Source organism: Talpa occidentalis, unplaced genomic scaffold (assembly GCF_014898055.3).
Source record: "Talpa occidentalis isolate TD23 unplaced genomic scaffold, MPIMG_talOcc4v2.1 talOcc4.11, whole genome shotgun sequence".
NCBI lineage: Eukaryota > Metazoa > Chordata > Mammalia > Eulipotyphla > Talpidae > Talpa > Talpa occidentalis.
Genome location: NW_023601104.1, coordinates 42516940 through 42529332, shown reverse-complemented (window position 1 = coordinate 42529332; position 12393 = coordinate 42516940). Strand labels below are relative to the sequence as shown.

The window sequence follows — 12393 nt, the reverse complement described above, 5'->3', positions numbered from 1 at the left end:
GGGCTACCATGGGATATTCAGGTGAGTCCACCTCCACTGCTCATAAGGCAAACCCAGTCTATCTCTTACCCCAGCCAGGACACCCCGCTTCCTGACCCCCCTGGCCCTCTAAGCACAGGCTCTTAGGCTACTGCTGTGGGGTCAGCTTCTTGGGGGCAGGAGCCGGCTCTCTCAGAGGCCTGGACCTTGCCTGCTGAGCGATCACTCACGTTTTCGTGAGAATAGAAAGAGAGCCAGGAGCCGGGGCTGGTGGTGTCTCAGCCTGTGCTGGCTGCCACCCCAGCCTTCACTTTCTTGTCCTTTCCTGAGCTTTCACCTCTGACTCATCAGGCCCTGCACACACTGTGACACATTTAACTCTGTTCACACCTAGCCCAAGTGCCTCATGTGATGACACCCGGCATTACTGGGCTGTGTGGGTACAGGAGGCTGTGAGGCCTCTGAGCCACCCCTCCCCACTTCCCTCTGGGTCTTGGTGTCTGCCAGGAAGAAACACTAGCAGCTCTGACCTGGGCAGGCCCTCAGAGAGATGCAGCCCCTCCTGCTCTTGCTGGCCTTTCTTCTGCCCCCCCGGGGCTAGCACAGGTGAGTGACCACCCCCATGGCTGAGGCTTTAGCCCCCTCATAGGGCTCCCGGTCCTCCTGACCCTTGTGCCCAGCACATTCAGGGACTGTGCTCAATTCAGGCCCATGAACTTTCTGAACTCGCCTCAGACTCAGACTAACAAGTCCCAAGCTGCCTACACCCTCATCAGGTTGGCAGGAAGGAGGGCTGTTCCCTCAAAGACTTAGTGGGTGTGAGTGCATTTCCAGTGCCTGGGACACGGGCTGTCCATAGAGAGGCATTCAGCAAAGGGGGGGCAGCTACAGCGACAAAGCTTTGGAGTCCAGAGCATCAGACCGAGGGCAGGGCAGCTCAGAGACTCAGGCTGTGGTGGGAGGAGTGGTCAGACTCGCCTAAGAACCGGTTAAATTTCTCAGGCCCTCCACCCCCTCCCTGCTGCCAGAGACGGGGCCAGGCTCGGATGGATCTGAGAAGTGGCTACATGACTGCCTGAAAGCACCCCTGTGGCCTGGGCTGCCCCGGTCTGTGTGGCCCATGTCCCTCCCACGCCCGCTTGCCTTCCCAAGTCCCCAGTGCTCCAGTGACTCTGGCTGTGTCCTCACCCCCGTGGTCTCAAATCCTACCAGCAGTGTCCACCAAGCGTAAGCCAAGGGCTTATTGGAGGCCTCCATGCAGCCAAAAGATGTTTCCTGAGAAGCTACATTGTGTTAGTGATGCTGTCATTTCTCAGGCCTAGTCTCCCAGCCAGGAAGGAATCCCAGGCAGCACAGAGTCCCAGTCTCTAGACCACCACGGGTTGGTGTCTCATGAAGCCGTAAAAAGGAATTTGCAGGCATTTTAGATAAGTAAGCAGAGAGAGACAAAATTTGTTTAAGAAAGTAAAGACAAATTTATTTAAAGAAAGAAAGTAGGACTCACAAGTATGCTGTGCTTGGGAGGGGCAAGGAAGCCGTTGAGGGCTGGAGTGCATGGGTATTTAAACCTTTTTTTCTCACTATTTTAAAATGTCATCATTTTATTGTGAGGGGCTCTTTTTTCCTAGTGGCCATATTCTTCCGGGCAGCTGTGCCCATTTTCTCAGCTTTTATCTTAGAGTTTACCTCCCCTGTCCAAGGTCTTATTTTCTCAAGTTTTACTGTCTTTGTGTGGTCCTCCTGGATTTTCTGACCTCACCTCTGGAGTATATTCTGGTAAGCACATTTTAGAATTTATTGTTCTTATCTTAGAAGCCTGTTTAACTCTCTCAAGTCCCTGCTTGCACTGCCCCTGGAGCTGCCTGCTTAACCCTAACTTGCCCTGGAACTCAGTACGCCCTAGTGTGGGGACCGCCCACTGGACAGTCCTTGGTGTCTCTGGAGAAAAGAGTCTCACAAAGCTCCAGAATGAAGGCAGCACTGGGGCTTATTAGGCAGCGACAGGACAGACCCCATGAGAGGCAGCGGCAGTCTCAGGAGGGGGAGAGCGCACGGTGGCACGGAGCAGTAGGGTGTTTGAGGGTTTTTCCTTTCTGGGTAGAGATACCAGGGCTGGGGGCGAGTGACCATGGGCACCTTAGCAACCACGCTGCAGGAGGGCATAGGTGTGAGCTGGCGGCATGTGTGGGCAGATGCAGGAGGTGATGGGAGCACAGGAGAAGACAAGGAGTTGGGCCTAGTACATGGTGGTTTCATTTAAGGGACAGAGAGAAACAAATACTCTCACTGGACAATGGTGTTTATTAAGAATCAGACGGCCACGCCCAGATGTTTAGATGGAGACCACGAACAAGTGGCAGTGGTCTAGTTACCCCAGGAGAGACTCATTGTTCTGTGGTCCAGGGCAGGAAGCTGGAGATCCTGGTGAAGACCCACAGAAGGACCTTATGACCCTTGTATGCATAGCTGAAATGCCCTGGGCCACCCTGTTACACATGAACGGGGCCCCAGAGTCCCCCTGTGACAGAAAAGGGACAAGTGTCATCCACTGCCCTCTGATTCCCTCCTCTCAGCTTCATCATCCCCCCAGTCCTTTCTGCCTCCCTCTCAGGGCTCAGGTGTCCCAGGGAAGGGACTGAATGGTCATCAATCACCAGGCCTTCGTTGTAAGGGGACAAGTAGAGTCCAGGCCCCTGTGACTCCCCCCACCATTGCTGATGCTGGCTGTGTACCCCTCAGCTTAGCCCAGGCCCAGGCTCCTTGTTGGCCCAGGACAAAGGCCCAGAGGCTGATGGAGGGAGAACCTGCCCCTGTGCTGGGAAGAACGTGCCTCCAACCATGAGTGGAGCCTGGCCACTATACACTGTGCTATGGGAGAAGCCTGGTCATGCACCCCAATGTCACAGAAACTCTGGGGCAAGACTGGGAAGGAGATTGCCCCCTTAGACCTCCAGTGGCCTTCTTGGTCTTAGGGTTTCCCACACACAGCTCAATGGAGTTGTTGGGTAATTTTGTAAGAGATCCTTGCACTTCTGCTCAGTCTGCACTTGTAGATCCACCTTCTGAAGTGTGTCTGGAGAGTCCCCATCAGTCATTTCTCCCCAGCTTGCCATGCTGCACACCTGTCCCAGCTCTACCACATCCTGATATGTGGCAGGGAAATGGTCTGCACGTTCTGGTTCAGTTGTGCTTTGTTTTCCAGCTGGTCAGAGGGAGAGAGGAAGCAGTTCAGGTTCTGGCCTCCAGCTGGGCTCAGCCTGTGGGGAGGCTTCTGTACCCACCTTCCACCCGCACCTCACAGAGTCTCCAAAGCCCCCTCTAATCCACTGACTAGGGACGAGCATCCAGTTGGAGGGAGGTGGGAACTCATACCCATGGTGGGGAGCTCGCCCCTGTGACTTGTGCAGTTGCCCCTGCAAGTCAGCAAGACGGTACCTTCAACAGCATGATGTCACTGACACGTTTCTTAGCATCATAGTCCTGGTGGAGGAAGGCTCTGAGCACAGGGATGACCTGCGGGTGTTTTCCCTCTTTCTGATGTTGTGAGCTCCCACCGTGACAGTCATATTTCTGTAAAACAAGGGGGATGTGAAGTGGGGGGCTTCAGCGCAGTCTTTACAGGGCAGGTTGAAGCGCAGCATCTAGACCCCCAGCTGAGTATATTGGAAAGAGGGGTGGATGGGTGTCCCCCTTCCGTGCTGTGCAGGGGTGACCCAGACTGTGATGGTGCTTCAGCAGCCCCCCCTCCCTCTGATGCTCGAGGAACCCCACACTTGCTCTGCCTGGCCACGCAGGTCACGGGGCTCCTCTGTGTGCTCTGCGTTTTCACGAACCTGCTTGAAAGTCCTGGGTGTGTAGGAGGTCCCAGGATGCCAAGGCCCCATTTTTTGGGCAGAGCTCACCTTCCATTGCAGTGAGCTGCTGTCAACACGAAGTTGTCTTGTATCAGGGAACACCCACATTTGTACCAATGACCTTTTTGGTCATCATAGAAATGTACAAGCGCCATGTAGGGCCAGGAGTGTGGTTTGGCCTCTGTACCCCAGTGGATCTCTTCTGAAAGAGAAACTTCCCTGAATCTCTTTGTTCATAGAAAAAGATTTGGCCTTTGCCTTGCAGGCTGATACAATGGATGAGATGACCCAGGCTGGGGTGGGCTGTCGTGGTCTTCAAGGACCCAACACCATGGGATATGGACTCGGGCCTCCTGAGCTCATTGGGTGCATGGGAATGTTTCCTTGCCTGGTTCTCAGTTCCTCTGTGGAGAGGGGAGTTCTGCCCTATTGAATATCAAACCCTTAAACACATGTCCCAGAGAAGGATGTCTGCTCAGGATAGAGGTCTACACGACCTGAAATTAGTTGCTTTGACTTAGCTTTGTCACACATTTCTCTCTCTTTTTTTAAAAAGATTTATTTATTTATACCTATAAGATCTGGGGTACAGGCTGGCACTGCAGGGGGTGAGAGGATTCACCAGAGACAGAGTGGGGAACAAAACAGCCTGATGAACTGAAATAAACTGCTGAGGGGAGCAGTGGGTGAGACAGGAGATGTGTACTGCGTCGTGTGCGTACCTCCTGGCCGGGGGTTGAACTTGTGCTGGAGAGGCTGCGGATAGCTTCACAATGCGGTGCTTAACTCCTGGTGCCACCAGGGAGGCCCATTTTGTCACATACTTCTCAGCCAAAGTGTGTTCTGCCTACTCCAGGCTTGACCTAGTCTCAGATCTGAAAAACTGGATCCTGTGCAGTGGAAAACTCAGGGTTCATTTTCCTCATCCTGAGTCAACTGCATGATAAATACCCCAAAAAGCCTTGTTGGGCACACAATGAATACTCCAGTTCTTTTGTCAGCAGCAGAGGAGTGGTGATAATGCAATTTGATTCCCAGCACAAATTTGTCTTTTTAGATATTGACTAGAGGATGGAGGGGGGAGATTAGACAAGTTTGAAAATCAGATTGGGCTGGGGAAATGGGCAGGAGTGAGCCTGGTGGGAGTCAGTGTCCATTAGGCCTTGAGGACATGGTGAGGCCACATGCCGTGGCTCATTTAGTGTCTGAGTTTTCCTCTGGTAGATTGGAGTAGACAGAGAGTGGGGACAGGCACAATTGGTCCCAGAGTGTAAGAAAACTCCTTCATTCTTGGTCCAGAGGACAGCTCCTGCCATAGCAGACACCTAACCTGTCTTAGGTGTGCAGAATGGAAATTATGGACATCAACTCCAGCTCTCCCCTCCCCTGCATCCTGCCCATCCTAAATATAAGTCCCTGTTCAGGTGACAGGAGTGAGAGCCATGGAAGGGAGCTGACACCCCAGCTCCCTTGGGAGTAGATTCCTTTGCTGTGATTTCTGTGCCTGAATATTCAGAGACAGGTCTGGGTTTCAGCAAATCTCTAGGAGTAGACTGAGCAAGGAAGGCTCACAGAGCCTCAGTGGACACTATGGAAGTGTCATGAACGGACTAAGCTGTGTGGTGGAGGTGGAGCTGAGAATAGAGGATGACTTACCTCCTTCAACCCTGGAGAGTAGGACACTGGCCAACAAGGACAGAAGAGGCAGCATCTTCTCTGAGGCTGATCAGGTCTGATGTGGTCCCTGCTTCCTCCTCATTCCAGCAATGGTGCATCACACCCTTCTGAGGCTGAAGGTGTGTATGATTTCCTCTGCTGCAATCAGCTGGAGAAAACTGCTTTGAAAGGCACATGTGATTTTTGTCATAGAAGGTCACGCAAACACAGAAGTAAATTCATATTCACAGACCCCAGCCACATTCACAGAGGAGAGGATTAAATAAGGGTGAGGCTCATGGGGGATTTTAGGATCCGTCTACTGCAGAGAGTGACAATCAGAAAACTTTTAAATGGAATGCAGGAGAAAAGTGGGGAGAGACAATTTAGGGTCACCTGAGGAATGGAGTGTGGGATGTTAACCTCCTGGGAGGTTAGACCTTCTCTATTTCAGGTTCAAAATCACCTCAAGGGCTCAGAAACCCAGGAAACTTGAACCCCAACCGATTTAGAAGGTGCACGACCTTGATAGAGCCAGAGACTGCAGAAGGGTGGGCAGGGCAGGTGACTTGGTCTGACCTGGGAGGCCATGACACGGTGGCCCAGGCCTTAGGAGCCACCGGGTGTCAGCACAAGTCAGGACCCTCAACAGGCATTCAGTGGATTAAGAAATGGAGTTTTGTCTTCCTCTTGGCCTTCTCTAAGAAATTTGAAGACGGGATCAGCTTCCAATGGGAAGGGAAAGTCGAGGCTAGTTGAAGGCAGGGAAGAGGGCATGAGTGAGAGAAGAGGGGCAGCTGGTTGCGTGAGATCCCGTCTGATGCTGAGCATTTCTCCTCAGCTGGGGGACTTTGGGAGGGTCAGTTCTCACCACAGATCAGACACCAGAACTCAGAGGTCTCAGGGGTCCCATTGAGGGCACCAGCTGATTTGCTTTTTCATGACCACAATGCAGACAACAGATTTCAGCAATGCGCCTTGTTCTAACTCCGTGATTTGAGGAAGGAGGAACATTAAGAACAGCCAGAGTAGCCGGATGCCCAGAGGCTGCCCGGGTTCATGGTGAGGGGGAGGGAGAGCGGGGACTCAGTATCCAGCCCCTTCCTGCTCACGTAGGTAGGTGCTGTGAGCTCACTGCCTGCTCCTTGCTGGAGTTTTTCTTCCCCTATTGTCTCTACATCAGAAGCAAACACCAGTCAGCAGGTTTGGAAGCAAACACCAGTCAGCAGTGCTCAGGTTTGGAAATCCTGGGAAATTCAGTCTGGACTGAAACAAATGATGAGCCTTTGGAGTTGGAGAAATAAAGAAGGGAGAAGTAAGCTGGTGGGTCTTTATTTTGTTTATTTGAAACTTTAAAAAACTGGTTAGACCTACACCAGTCCTCTGCAACCTTCTTATGATTCAACATTTTAAAAGAGTAGTTGTATTTTTTTTTAAATAATAAATTTTATTTTTATATTCCCCCATACAACTGCACATGCCCCATTCTGACCCCAATCCCTCCCCTCCCGGCCCCCACCCCCCAAAAAGTGTCTCTGGTTCATAGTTTTTTGTTGATTTTGATTTTCACTATCTTATAGTTATTCATTTTCCTGATCCCTTATTTAAGTTTTCTAGATTCCTGCTATGAGTGAGACCATCCGGTATTTTTCTTTTTCTTTCTGGCTTATTTCGCTGAGCATGATCCCTTCCAGCACCATCCATGTTGCTGCAAATTGCATGTGTTTATCTTTTTTGAATGCTGAGTAATATTCCATGGTGTATATGTACCACATCTTCTCGATCCAGTCATCTATTGGGCATTTGGGCTGTTTCCAAAGCTTAGCTATTGTAAACAGTGCTGCTATAAACATAGGGGTGCAGGTGTTCTTTGGAATTGATGTTTCTGTGTCCTTTGGATAAATACCTAGGAGTGGAATTGCGGGATCATATGGAAGCTCCATCTTTAGCAGATTGAGGAACCTCCACACAGCTCTCCGTAGTGGTTGGACCAGTTTGCACTCCCACCAACAGTGCAGGAGAGTTCCTTTTTCTCCACATCCTCGCCAACATTTGTTGTTGCTAGTTTTTTTAATATGTGCCATTCTCACTGGTGTGAGATGGTATCTCATGGTAGTTTTGATTTGCATTTCCCTGATGACAAGAGATGTTGAACATTTTTTCATATGCCTGTTGGCCATTTGCCTTTCCTCTTCAGAGAAGTTTCTTTTTAGCTCTTCTGCCCATTTTTTGACTGGGTTATTTTCTTTGTTGTTGTTGAGTCTCATCAGCTCTTTGCAGATTTTTGTGATCAGTCCTTTATCATTAGTATTGGGTGCAAAAATGTTCTCCCAGTCGGTGGGGTTTCTCTTTGTTTTAATTACTGTCTCTTTTGCTGTGCAGAATCTCTTTAATTTGATGTAGTCCCAGCTGTTGATCTTTGCCTTCACTATCACTGCTTTGGGTGATATGTCTGTAAAGATGTCTTTGATGTGCAAATCACGTAGTGTTTCGCCTATATTTCCTTCTATGTATTTTATGGTTTCAGGTCTTATGTCTAGTTCTTTAATCCATTTTGAGTTGATTTTTGTGTATGGTGTGAGGTAGTGGTCAAGCTTCATTAGTTGTATTTTTTTTTTTTTTAAGAAACGTGTTTACCGGTGTGAAATTTAAGTTCGAAAGCATGAAAAGGAAAAATCCTCCTCTCTCCTCTGACTCCTGCTCATGTTTGCGCCCTGGGCAGCTCAGGGCATATTCCGCGGGTCAGCCCTGGGCAGAATGCCCTCCCATTGCAGGGTGCACTCACACCCCTGCTGCCCCAGACTGGGTTCGTTTAGACACCCCAGTGAACCTAAGTTTGCACATTTGGGGGATGTGGGCGGAAGCCGGGTGCAGGGAGAGGACCCTCCCTGTGACAGGGAGACGTTGCAAACTGCACACACTCAGGGGCCCTGCCCTGGGAATCAATTTTTTTTCTCGTCAACATTCTAAAAAGGCAGTGATGTCTGAGGCCCTTCGGTGCGTGTCCCGTATCTTGCCCGTGGGATTGCTCCATCCTTCACAATTCACTGTTCCGATTAATGCCCCCAACAGTACCCAGGGTCCTAAGGCTTCATGTTTCTGTTGTCTACTAGGTGTGAAATGGAAAATCATAGTGGTTTTTATGACCACTTCCCTGACACGTAGTGAGATTCATTAACTTTTAAAATATTTACTGGAAGTTTGAGCTCACTCTTCTGTGAATCGTCATACCCCTTGCAGTTACATTTGAGTTGTTTTTGTTATGATTTTCAAGAGTTTTGACATAATCTAGATTCCAGTTTTTCAGCAGGAAATTGTAAATATCATCTCCCACCCCAAAGTTGTTGTTTTCACTCTTACAGAGACTTTGGTTAGATAGACAGAAGATTTAAGTTGGCAAAGACTCCAATTTATTCATTTCTCCCTATTGTTTCTGAGTTCCACAGATTTTCTGGAAAAAAAATTAATTTTCAGCTGCATTCTTGATTATTCCTCATAATCCTATGGTTCTCCCGACCAGAACTAGGGAGGTCTAGGCCTTTTAGGGGTGTCAATGGAGGCTGTAGCAGCACAGCCGAAAATTCAAGCCAAGGATGAACAACCCTCTTGCCCTGCTCGGTGCTTGGGAAGCTGGAGCTTGTGGGGACAAAGGCACAATGATCAGCCATCCCTGCCTCCCCACCCCGCCTGACCCACTCGCTCCCCACAGTCAATAATGGACTCAGGTTGACTTTCTGTTTCCTGTCTGTCTTGTTTTCAACCACTTGTAGAATTAAAAAAAATACAATCATCCATAGAAGCACACACAAAAATATGTGTACACATATATATATGTGTAATATAAAAAATTTGCATAGTAAATACATATCCCGTGTCCATGTATGTATATGTAGGAACACACCGAGGAGTAGGTACAGATACATGGTTTCCAAGAGCAGCCTTGACACACAGGTCACTTGAGGGAGTTCATGGGTAACAAGGACTAAGGAGCGTCTGCTGTGGCCCTGTCCTCTTTCATGGTGGGTGGGGAGGCCCAGAAATGACAATGGAGCCTCATAACTGAACAGGAGCCTGGGCTCCTCCCCCAGGTCAGGTCTTTTCCAAATGGGAGAGAAAGGCTCGCAGCTCTCCTTCAGCCCAACCCACCATCACCGCAGTCCCCGAAGATGTTTTTGGGCCCTTGTTGCAACGATTCCTTGAGAAACAGCAGAGACACATTAACAGCTGTTCTGAGAAATCTTCAACTGTGAAAACTTTCTGTTCTGTTTGCAAAATCTGCCCACTGTGTCTTCCACCACTTCTCAGAGTGCATAGAGGGAAGTCTGCAGCTTGGTGGCCTGCGTCCTCTGTGTGTGTGTGTGTGTGTGTGTGTGTGTAACAGTGTGATCTTGGGTTCATCACTTAATATCTCTGAGTCTGTTTCACTTTTAAATGTGATTAATGGCCCTCGCCTGCAGAAGGTGGGGAATTCAGTAAGATAATTTAAATACAAATTATAAATTATACAGGTTTTAGACATGGCAAGATGTGGGTTAATAGCAAATGCCTTGTGTCCCACACTACTGATTCCCATATGCTGCATTTGGGCTAAAAATGCTACCAAATGACAGCCTCTTTATTTGAAGGCCTTCTGGGTGCCCCACCCCCGCCCCTGTGCTCCCTTCTACATGCATCTGGTGGGACTTCACTTACCTGGGAGAGCGCTCTGCTCTGGGACACTGACCAGAGTCCAGGGACGCCTTCATGGGACAAACCTTTCCTTTGGCCTGTTATATCGTCTACGGGCTCAGGAAACAACCATCTGATGCCCTGTGCTGTGAGGCTGAGGCAGAGATGAGATTTCTGGGAGAAAGGGACCCAGCTAACCCCACTGATGAGGCCCGTGATTTCCTCAGGACTCACTTAGCACCATTTTTGAGTAGGGATTTCTGTGAAGGCAGCTGAGACACTGGTAGCTGCACAGCCAGCCTTAGCTTGTGGTGCCAGGAGAGGGGGGTTGGGGTGAATGGCTGGAAGCTGAGACCTCAAGTCCAAGGTCAAGGGCAGTGCCTTGGTGACTGACACCTCAGTTCCCAGGCATAGGGACTGGAAACAAGGGGCCATTTGCAATCTCGTGTTGGAGGTTCTGGCCAATGATTAAGCAAGGAGAGAACAGCTGCCACGAAAGGTTGCTGGGTAAAGTGGATGGTGTAAGTGAAAATGAGAGAATGGAGGAAAGTGTACATGAGAGAAGTTCTTGCTCCTGTTGTCAGCCCAGCTCTGGCGTCTCCAGTCTCTGGTGTCTCATGTGTCGTCCTGTCATAGCTCCTTTGGTAGGAGGCTCCCAGAGGCCCAGCAGCTCTCTGCAACACCTTTCTCATGGGCAGATTTTGAGGGATGGGCTGGAATGGTCCTGATTTTCTATTCTGTTCACATAGAGTTCCATGAGTGCTTCCTGGCTTTGGTCAGAAACAGAGGAACTTAATAGCAGGGAGCATTTACCATAAGATGTTGCACCAAGAATGGCGGGCCAATAGAATATATGACAAAAGAATTCTGAGGTGAGAAATTCTGAGGTTTAGAATTTCTAAACACATTATTTGTTATATCTCCCTGAATGTTATATAGAGAAACAGAAAGTCTATGCACCCATATACTAGAGGTTCTGCAAATGATTCAGCAGCAGCCCTTTCACCTACCCCAAACCAAACCATCTGCCACATCCCGTAAAGACTTGATAAATAGTGCACCTAGCCCTAGGTGTGATGGGGAAGAAAGAACCCCTTTCTGTGAAGGTTACGATGTGAACTTCTGGGTAAAGGAATGGCCTTAGGAGGCAAAGTTTCTGGGTAAAGATCCCGAGGTCGGGTAGGGTTTAGAAGGATCTTGAGTGTGGTCCAATTATTTCAAAGGTGATGAACACCACAACCCATACGACCACTCACTTCCAAGCGCCTCCTTTGCAGCAGTGCAGAAAAAATGGATTTTTCTGTGTTTGGAATGATACACTTGTCCCCAGTTCAGTGGAAGTGGCCACACAATTGCACCCTCACCCACTTTTGTGTCTTCCTCTGTAGCCCTCTCATCACCCCAGGTTTTTACTCACTCCACGGTTTTCTGAACTTTCCCCAACCTGATTTCCAAGCTTTGCTCCTTGTTGGTAACTGGGACCTAATTATTGATAAATTAGGCAACAAAGCAAAGTTAGAGAGAGCCTAGTATATACCAAACCTCTGAAAATCCCATAGCTGGATCTCTTTCCTATAGACTTTTTGCCTCTCACCAGAGGCAAATGGAAGTGTGATCTTCCCACTACACACACAACCTTGGTTCTCCTTCCCTGACAGGTATCTCCCTCAAGACTCTTTTGATATCTTATACCATCCCAGAACTTCTGGCTCTCATCACAGCATCCTAATAGGAGAGCACAGATGACTCCTAACTGAGGCAAGCATCTTCTCAACAACATGGCTGAGTCCTATGGCGAAATGAAACTGGCCAGGGCCAACTTCTGGCCCCTTATGCCTATAGATTCTGATTTCAGGCAACACATAAGACAGTGATAAGACTTAGGGAAATCAGTTGACAGCAGTAGAAGCAAATGCCATGTGTCACTGTGGGAATGTCCTGTTACTGTGCTAGTGTTACCACCTAAAAGGAATGGCCCTGCCCACTTCGGAGAGGGACTGACTGTGACATGTGAGAGGTTATTATGGCTCTAGGGAATGCCCCTCATGGGCCAGGCTCAATATTCTGTGGGGAATGTGGGGAAAGAATATCAGGACAAGGGCCTCCCTGGTGGCGCAGGGGGTTAAGGGCCGCATTGGGAGGCGATCCGCAGCCTCCGCAGCACAAGTTCGATAACCCCCCACCCCACACCCGCGCCGGCCAGGGAGCAACCCACGGGCGCGGCAGACCTCTCCTG

General features: G+C 49.4%; 1 pseudogene; it reads right to left on the bottom strand.

Annotated features, from left to right (window-relative positions):
• Nucleotides 1-1932: 1932 nt before the first annotated feature.
• Nucleotides 1933-5544, bottom strand: LOC119238088 (mast cell protease 8-like; annotated as a pseudogene).
• Nucleotides 5545-12393: the final 6849 nt, after the last annotated feature.